The 7983-nt window shown below is 41.4% G+C and overlaps 1 pseudogene; it reads left to right on the forward strand.

The window, feature by feature from the left end:
- Positions 1 to 1336: 1336 nt before the first annotated feature.
- LOC138377844 (DNA mismatch repair protein Msh6 pseudogene) lies at positions 1337 to 5461 on the forward strand (annotated as a pseudogene).
- Positions 5462 to 7983: the final 2522 nt, after the last annotated feature.

Here is a 7983-nt window from a genome sequence, read left to right on the forward strand (position 1 = left end):
AACGCACTCATCATGTAGTTATGCACCCATCTCCTCTCCCCACCCCCCCACCTCAGTCAGATACCAAATTGGTGTTATTCCCAAATGTGCACTTAGGTGATGATCAGGGAAACCAATTTGCTGGTGAGTACATGTGGTGCTTGTTTTTCCATTCTTGGGATACTTCACTTAATAGAATGGGTTCCAACTCTCTCCAGCAGAACAAAAGGGACTCCATATCACTGATATTTCTTATAGCTGAGTAATACTCCATGGTATACATATACCACAATTTACTAATCAACTCATGAATTGATGGGCATTTGGGTTGTTTCCACATCTTTGCAATTGTGAATTGTGCTGCTATAAACATTTGGGTACAGGTGTCTTTTTTTATAGAATGACTTTTGTTCCTCTGGGTAGATGCCCAATAATGGGATTGCTGGATCGAATGGTAGGTCTACTTGAATCTGTTTAAGGTATCTCCATAATGCTTTCCATAGGGGTTGCACTAGTTTTCAGTCCCATCAGCAGTGTACGAGTGTTCCTGTCTCTCCGCATCCATGCCAACATTTATTGTTTTGTGACTTTTTGATAAAGGCCATTCTCACTGGAGTTAAGTGATATCTCATTGTAGATTTGATTTGCATTTCCCTGATGATTAGGGATGTTGAGAATTTTTTCATATGTTTGTCAGCCATTCTTATATCTTCTTTTGAAAAATTTCTATTCATGTTGTTTGCCCACTTTTTGATGGGGTTGTTTGATTTTTTCTTACTGACTTTCCTGAGTTCTAAATAGATTCTTGTTATCAGTCCTTTATCTGATGTGTAGTATGCGAAGATTTTTTCCCATTCTGTAGATTGTCTGTTTATTCTCGTGACAGTTTCTTTGGCTGTGCAGAAGCTTTTTAATTTAATCAGGTCCAATTCGTTTATTTTTATTGGTGCTGTGATTGCCTTAGGGTTCTTCTTCATAAATTCTTTACCTAGGCCAATGTCTGAAAGAGTATTTCCTACATTCTCTTCTAGAATTCTAATAGTTTCCGACCTAAGGTTTAAGTCTGTTATCCACCGTGATTTGATTTTTGTGAGAGGTGAAAGCTGTGGGTCCTGTTTCAGTCTTCTACATGTGGCTATCCAATTTTCCCAGCACCATTTATTGAATAAGGATTCTTGTCCCCAGAGTATGTTTTTGTTTGCTTTGTCAAAGATTAGATAGCCAGTCAGAGCTACAGATATTAAATTAAAATAGTATGGTACTGGCATAGAAACAGACATATAGATCAATGAAACAGAATAAAGAGCCCGGGCAGTGCCTTTAGGCGCTCGGTCCGACAGAACGGTTGTGCCTCGCAATGTCGCGACAGAGTACCCTGTACAACTTCTTTCCCAAGTCTCCGGCGCTGAATAATTCAAACAAGGCCCTGACTAGGGCCTCACGCGAAGGCGGCGGTGCCGCCGCTGCCACCAGGGTCTCCCCTTCCCCAGGCGGGGATGCGGCCTGGAGCGAGGCAGGGCCTGGGCCCAGGCCTTTGGTGGGCTCCGCATCGCCGCCAGAGAGGAAGAACCTCAACGGAGGGCTGCAGAGATCGGCAGCGGCTGCGGTCCCGGCCAGCAGTTCTTGTGACTTCTCACCAGGTGATTTGGTTTGGGCCAAGATAGAGGGTTACCCGTGGTGGCCTTGCCTGGTTTATAACCACCCCTTTGATGGAACATTCATCCGAGAGAAAGGGAAATCAGTACGCGTTCATGTACAGTTTTTTGATGACAGCCCAACAAGGGGCTGGGTTAGCAAAAGGCTGTTAAAGCCATATACAGGTTCAAAATCAAAGGAAGCCCAGAAGGGAGGTCATTTTTACAGTTCAAAGCCTGAGATACTCAGAGCAATGCAACGTGCAGATGAAGCTTTAAATAAAGACAAGGTTAAGAGGCTTGAATTGGCAGTGTGTGATGAGCCCTCAGAGCCAGAAGAGGAGGAAGAGACGGAGGTGGGCACAACTTATGTATCACATAAGAGTGAAGAAGATAATGAAATAGAGAGTGATGAGGAAGTACAGCCTAAGACGCAAGGATCTAGGCGAAGTAGCCGCCAAATAAAAAAACGAAGGGTCATATCAGACTCTGAGAGTGACATTGGTGGCTCTGATGTGGAATTCAAGCCAGACGCTAAGGAGGAAGGAAGCAGCGATGAAATAAGCAGTGGAGTGGGGGATAGTGAGAGTGAAGGCTTTGACAGCCCTGTCAAAGTTGCTCGAAAGCGGAAGAAAATGGCTGGAAATGTCTCTCTTAAAAGGAAAAGTTCAAGGAAGGAAATGCCCTCAGCCACCAAAAGAGCAACTGACATTTCATCAGAAACCAAGAGTACTTTGAATGCTTTCTCTGCCTCTCAAAATTCTGAATCTCAAGCCCACATTAGTGGAGGAGGTGATGACAGTGGTCGCTCCACTATCTGGTATCATGAAACTTTAGAGTGGCTTAAGAAGGAGAAGAGAAGAGATGAGCACAGGAGGCGGCCTGATCACCCTGATTTTGATGCATCTACACTCTATGTACCTGAGGATTTTCTTAATTCCTGTACTCCTGGAATGAGGAAGTGGTGGCAGATTAAGTCTCAGAACTCTGATCTAGTCATCTTTTATAAGGTGGGGAAGTTTTATAAACTGTACCACATGGATGCTCTGATTGGGGTCAATGAACTGGGGCTGGTATTCATGAAGGGCAACTGGGCCCATTCTGGTTTTCCTGAAATTGCGTTTGGCCATTATTCAGATTCCCTGGTGCAGAAGGGCTATAAAGTAGCACGAGTGGAACAGACTGAGACTCCGGAAATGATGGAGGCACGATGCCGAAAGATGGCACATATATCCAAGCATGATAGAGTGGTGAGGAGGGAGATCTGTAGGGTCATTACCAAGGGTACACAGACCTACAGTGTGTTGGAAGGTGATCCCTCTGAGAACTACAGTAAATATCTTCTTAGCCTTAAAGAAAAAGAAGATTCTTCTGGCCATACTCGTGTGTATGGTGTATGCTTTGTTGATACTTCACTGGGAAAGTTTTTCATAGGTCAGTTTTCAGATGATCGCCACTGTTCCAGGTTTAGGACTCTAGTGGCACACTATCCTCCAGTACAAGTCTTGTTTGAGAAAGGAAATCTCTCAGTGGAAACTAAGACAGTTCTAAAGGGTTCATTATCCGCTTGTCTTCAGGAAGGTCTGATACCAGGCTCCCAATTTTGGGATGCATCCAAAACTTTGAGAACTCTCCTTGAGGAAGGATATTTTAGAGAAAAGCTAAATGAGGACAGTGGGGTGATGTTACCCCAGGTGCTTAAAGATATGACTTCAGAGTCTGATTCCATTGGGTTGACACCAGGAGAAAAGAGTGAATTGGCCCTCTCTGCTCTAGGTGGTTGTGTCTTCTACCTCAAAAAATGCCTTATTGATCAGGAGCTTTTATCAATGGCTAATTTTGAAGAATATATTCCTTTGGATTCTGACATAGTCAGTACTACAAGTCCTGGTGCTATTTTCACAAAAACCAATCAACGAATGGTGCTAGATGCAGTGACTTTAAGCAATTTGGAGATTTTTCAGAATGGAACAAATGGTTCTACTGAAGGTACCTTGCTAGAGAGGGTTGATACTTGCCATACTCCCTTTGGTAAGCGGCTGCTAAAGCAATGGCTTTCTGCTCCACTCTGTAGCCCCTATGCTATCAATGATCGTCTAGATGCCATAGAAGACTTCATGGCTGTGCCTGACAAAATCTCAGAAGTTGTAGACCTTCTAAAGAAGCTTCCAGATCTTGAGAGACTACTGAGCAAAATTCATAATGTTGGGTCTCCCATGAAGAGTCAGAACCACCCAGATAGCAGGGCTATAATGTATGAAGAAACTACCTATAGCAAAAAAAAGATTATCGATTTTCTTTCTGCTTTGGAAGGATTCAAAGTAATATGTAAAATTACAGGGATTATGGAAGAAGTCGTCGATAATTTTAAGTCTAAAATCCTTAAGCAGGTCATTACTCTGCAGACAAAAAATTCTCAAGGTCGTTTTCCTGATTTGACTATAGAACTGAACCGATGGGATACTGCCTTTGACCATGAAAAGGCTCGAAAGACTGGACTGATTACTCCCAAAGCAGGATTTGATTCTGATTATGACCAAGCTCTTGCTGACATAAGAGAAAATGAACAGAGCCTCCTGGAATACCTAGAGAAACAGCGCAGTCGAATTGGCTGTAGGACCATAGTCTACTGGGGCATTGGTAGGAACCGTTACCAGTTGGAAATTCCAGAGAATTTCACCACCCGTAATTTGCCAGAAGAGTATGAGTTGAAATCTACCAAGAAGGGCTGTAAACGATACTGGACCAAAACTATTGAGAAGAAGTTGGCTAATCTGATAAATGCGGAAGAACGGAGAGATGTATCCTTGAAGGACTGCATGCGGTGACTGTTCTATAACTTTGACAAAAATCACAAGGACTGGCAGACAGCTGTAGAATGTATGGCAGTACTGGATGTCTTATTGTGCCTGGCTAACTACAGTCGAGGAGGTGATGGTCCTATGTGTCGCCCAGTAATTCTGTTGCCAGGGGAAGACACTGCCCCCTTCTTAAAGCTTAAAGGATCACGCCATCCTTGCATCACGAAGACTTTTTTTGGGGATGATTTTATTCCTAATGACATTCTAATAGGCTGTGAGGAAGAGGAGGAGGAAAATGGCAAAGCCTATTGTGTGCTTGTTACTGGACCAAATATGGGGGGCAAGTCTACGCTGATGAGACAGGCTGGCTTATTAGCTGTAATGGCCCAGATGGGTTGTTATGTACTTGCTGAAGTGTGTAGGCTCACACCGATTGATAGAGTGTTTACTAGACTTGGTGCTTCAGATAGAATAATGTCAGGTGAAAGTACATTTTTTGTTGAATTGAGTGAAACTGCTAGCATACTTATGCATGCAACAGCACATTCTCTGGTGCTTGTGGATGAATTAGGAAGAGGTACTGCTACGTTTGATGGGACAGCAATAGCAAATGCAGTTGTTAAAGAACTTGCAGAGACTATAAAGTGTTGTACATTGTTCTCTACCCACTACCATTCATTGGTAGAAGATTATTCTCAAAATGTTGCTGTGCGCCTGGGACATATGGCATGCATGGTGGAAAATGAATGTGAAGACCCCAGCCAGGAGACTATTACCTTCCTCTATAAATTCATTAAAGGAGCTTGTCCTAAAAGCTATGGCTTTAATGCAGCAAGGCTTGCTAATCTTCCAGAGGAAGTTATTCAAAAGGGACATAGAAAAGCAAGAGAATTTGAGAAGATGAATCAGTCACTACGATTATTTCGGGAAGTTTGCCTGGCTAGCGAAAGGTCAACTGTAGATGCTGAAGCTGTCCATAAGTTGCTGACTTTGATTAAGGAATTATAGACTACATTGGAAGCTGTGAGTTGACTTTTGACAAAGGTGGTAAATTCAGACAACATTATGATCTAATAAACTTTATTTTTTAAAAATGAAAAAAAAAAAAAGAATAAAGAGCCCAGAAATAAACACAAGCATATATGTTATGCTTATAAAAAGAAAACTAGCCAGGCGTGGTGGCTCACGCCTGTAATCCTAGCACTCTGGGAGGCTGAGGCGGGTGGATCACTGGAGCTCAGGAGTTCGAGACCAGCCTGAGCAAGAGCGAGACCCCGTCTCTACTAAAAATAGAAAGAAATTATCTGGCAAACTAAAAATGTATATAGAAAAAATTAGCCGGGCATGGTGGCACATGCCTGTAGTCCCAGCTACTCGGGAGGCTGAGGCAGTAGGATTGCTTAAGCCCAGACGTTTGAGGTTGCTGTGAGCTAGGCTGATGCCACGGCACTCACTCTAGCCCGGGCAACAGAGCGAGACTCTGTCTCAAAGAAAAAAAAAAAAGAAAAGAAAACTATACCTGGGAAAATCACAGGAAAGTTATGGAAAACCAAAGGCAAAGAGAAAATCTTAAAAGCAGCCAGAAAAAAACTGACCCATTAACTTCAAAGGTACAACAATAAGACTTACAGCTGACTTTGCAACAGAAATGGTGGAACCTAGATGACAACAAAATTATATATTTCAAGTGCTAAAGAACATAACTGCAATAAACAACCTTCAAAAATTGAGATGCAATAAAAACATTTCCAGAAAACAAAATTTGGGAGATTTGTTTCAAAAAAAAAACCAATACCAAAAAATAAATAAATAAATAAAAGAGGTTTTCAGGCAGATAGAGGCATAGAAATGTAAGGACTGACAAGTAATGGAAAAGATAAATGTGTGGTTAATCTAAGTGACTATTTAGGTATTAAAATAATGTCTTGTGGGGTTTAAAATATATGGAAAATTAAAACAGATGACAAAAATAACCCCAAAACAAAGTAAGGGAGTAAATTGTGTTATCCTATGGTATTTGCATCATTTGAAAAGTGTTAAAAGTAATAATTTAAATTATGATTTGGCTCGGCGTGGTGGCTTATGCCTGTAATCCTTGCACTCTGGGAGGCCGAGGCAGGAGGATTGCTTGAGGTCAGGAGTTCGAGACCAGCCTGAGCAAGAGTGAGACCCTGTCTCTATTTAAAAAAGAAAAAAGAATAAATTATGATTTAATAAATCAAGGGTGCAAGTTGTATATGCTGTGTCAGAATTGGCAAACACTTTTCATATAGAGACCAGAAAATAAATAGTTTGGTCTTTGCAGTCCAGATGCCCTATGTTGCAACTACAGCTGTTCCTCGACTTACAATGGAGTTATGTCCCAAGAAATCTATTGTATGTTGAAAATATTGTGAGTCAAAAATGTGTTTAATACACCTAACCTGCCAAACATCATAGCTTAGCCTAGCCTACCTTAAACGTACTCAGAATATTTACATTAATCTGCAGTTGGGAAAAATCACCTGGTGACACAGTAGACTGTAAAGTATCAATTGTTTGCCCTTGTGATTGCATGGCTGACTGGGAGCTGAGGCTTGCTGCTGCTGCCCACCATTGTGAGATAGTATCGTACTCTCATATTGCTAGCCTGGGGAAAAAAATCAAAGTTCAAAATTTGAAGTATGGTGTCCAGTGATTGCGTATTGCTTTTGCACCATCGTAAAGTCAAAAAATCTAAGTTGAACCATAGTAAGTTGGGAACTAACTGTGTGTACTCAACTCCACCTTTGTAGAGCAAAGACAGCCATAGACAATACATAAATGGGCATTGTTGTGTCCCCATAAATCTTTATTTATATAAATACGTGATTGTCTCACATACTAGAGTTTCCTAACTCCTGATCTAGGATCACTACTAGACGAAGGGCAAAAGAATATAATTTAAAAGCTAACATGGGGACAATATGAAATAATAAAAATACTTGTCTAAGGCCGGGCGCGGTGGCTCACGCCTGTAATCCTAGCACTCTGGGAGGCCGAGGTGGGTGGATCGTTTGAGCTCAGGAGTTCGAGACCAGCCTGAGCAAGAGCGAGACCCCATCTCTACTAAAAAAAAAATAGAAAGAAATTATGTGGACAGCTAAAAATATATATAGAAAAAATTAGCCGGGCATGGTGGTGCATGCCTGTAGTCCCAGCTACTCGGGAGGCTGAGACAGGAGGATCGCTTGAGCCCAGGAGTTTGAGGTTGCTGTGAGCTAGGCTGACGCCACGGCACTCACTCTAGCCTGGGCAACAAAGTGAGACTCTGTCTCAAAAAAAAAAAAAAAAAAAAAAAAAAAAAAAAAAAAAAAATACTTGTCTAATCCAAAGAAGAAAGATAAAAGAAAAAGGCAAGAAAGAAAAAATAAACATAGAACAGATAGACCAGGTAGAATATTTTAGTAATTAAATTAAACATAAATGGAGTAAATAAAAAGGGAGTAAACGAAAAAATGTACAAATAAATACTCCAGTTAAAAGAAAAACAGTGTCATACTGGACAAAAAAAAAAATCCAACCCTGTTCTTCTTACAAGAGATGTAACT

This window comes from Eulemur rufifrons, chromosome 30 (genome assembly GCF_041146395.1).
Source record: "Eulemur rufifrons isolate Redbay chromosome 30, OSU_ERuf_1, whole genome shotgun sequence".
Lineage (NCBI taxonomy): Eukaryota > Metazoa > Chordata > Mammalia > Primates > Lemuridae > Eulemur > Eulemur rufifrons.